We start from the raw sequence: 1,647 nt of genomic DNA on the forward strand, positions 1-1,647 counted from the left end.
ATGAAAGATCTATGACTACATTTTTTAGTCCCTCTTTTTTGTTTTAATGTTGCCGTCTTTCCATATTGACGTCCCTGTTTCCCTGTTGCCAGTGTTTTAGCTTTGATTTATTTTTGTGACTTCCTTGCCTGGGTTGATATCTGGTTGCTCTGTGCTGTGTTCTAGTCTTGGGTTGTTATCTGATGCTATTGATTTTCTAACTGGAGGACTCCCTTTAGTATTTCTTGTAATTTTGGTTTGGTTTTTACAAATTCCCTAAACGTCTCTTTATCTGGAAATGCTCTAATATCACCATCACATTTGAGAGACAGTTTTGCTGGCTATGTAATTCTTGGCTAGCTTTATATATGTCATCCCGTTGTCTTCTTGCCTGCATGGTTTCTGCTGACTTGTCCGCACTTATTCTTATTGACTCTCCTTTGTAGATGAGTTTTTGTTTATTCCTAGCCACTCTTTAAATTCTCTTTTTATCTTTGTTTTTGTCAAGTTTGATTATAATGTGTCTTGGTGAGTTTCTTTGGGATCTACCTAGTGTGGTGTTCGATGAGCATCTTGGATAGATATCTTCTCATCTTTCACAATATTAGGGAAGTTTTCTGCCAGCAAACCTTCAGCAATTCTCTTTGTATTTTCTGTTATCCCTCCCATTCTGGTACTTCAATCACTTGTAGGTTATTCCTCTTGATAGAGTCCTACATAATTCTTAGAGTTTCTTCATTTTTAAAAATTCTTTTATCTCATTTTTCCTCAAATAAGTTGGTGTCAAATGCTGTATCTTCAGTCTCAGTGATTCTGACATCCATTGCCTCCATTCTCCTCCTCTGATTTTCTATTGAGTTGTATAATTCTGAAATTTTATTGTTCATCTTCTGGATTTCTGTTTGCTGTCTCTCTGTAGATTCTTGCAGCCTGTTAAGTTTGTCATTTTACTCTTCTTTAATCTTTTTAAGTTCCTCTGTTGCTTTGTCTGTATGTTCCTTGGATGTGCTGCGTTTTGTATGATTTCCTTCCTGATATTTTGAAGAGTTCTGTATACTAATTTTTCATATTCTACCTCTGGTAATTCCAAGAAGTTCTCTTCCTCTGGAAAATTTCTTGATTCTTTGTTTTGAGAGCTTGCTGAAGCCATCATGGTCTGCCTCTTTATGTGATTTGATATTGACTTTTGTCTTTGAGCCATGAATACATTATTATATTTATTTATTTTATGTTTGCTTATTGTGTCCTAGCTTCTTGTTTTGTTTTATTTTGATATGTCCAGATAGGCTGCTCGTGTGAGCTAGTTTAATAATTAGTGCCTTTTAAACTCTAACATCCTGTCACCAGCTAGTTAGATCTGTTTCTAGGTATGTGAGCCCAGGAGTGCGTTTACTTACCTTGTATGAATTCAGCTTAGGTGTCCAGATAGTCAGTCACCAAATGTGTGGTGCAGGCTGTCACCTACAGTCCTAGACAGGCAGAGGTGATTGTAGTAGGTGTGCATATGTCTATTTGAGTGATGACTCTTATTTCTCTAGGATATATTCCTAGGAGTGGAATTGCTGGATCGAATGGTATGTCCATTTCTAGTTTTCTGAGGAAACGCCATATCATTTTCCAAAATGGTTGTATCATTTTGCATTCCCACCAGCAGTGCATAAGAGTTCC

The sequence above is a fragment of the Trichechus manatus genome, unplaced genomic scaffold (assembly GCF_000243295.1).
Source record: "Trichechus manatus latirostris isolate Lorelei unplaced genomic scaffold, TriManLat1.0 scaffold00190, whole genome shotgun sequence".
Classification (NCBI taxonomy): domain Eukaryota; kingdom Metazoa; phylum Chordata; class Mammalia; order Sirenia; family Trichechidae; genus Trichechus; species Trichechus manatus.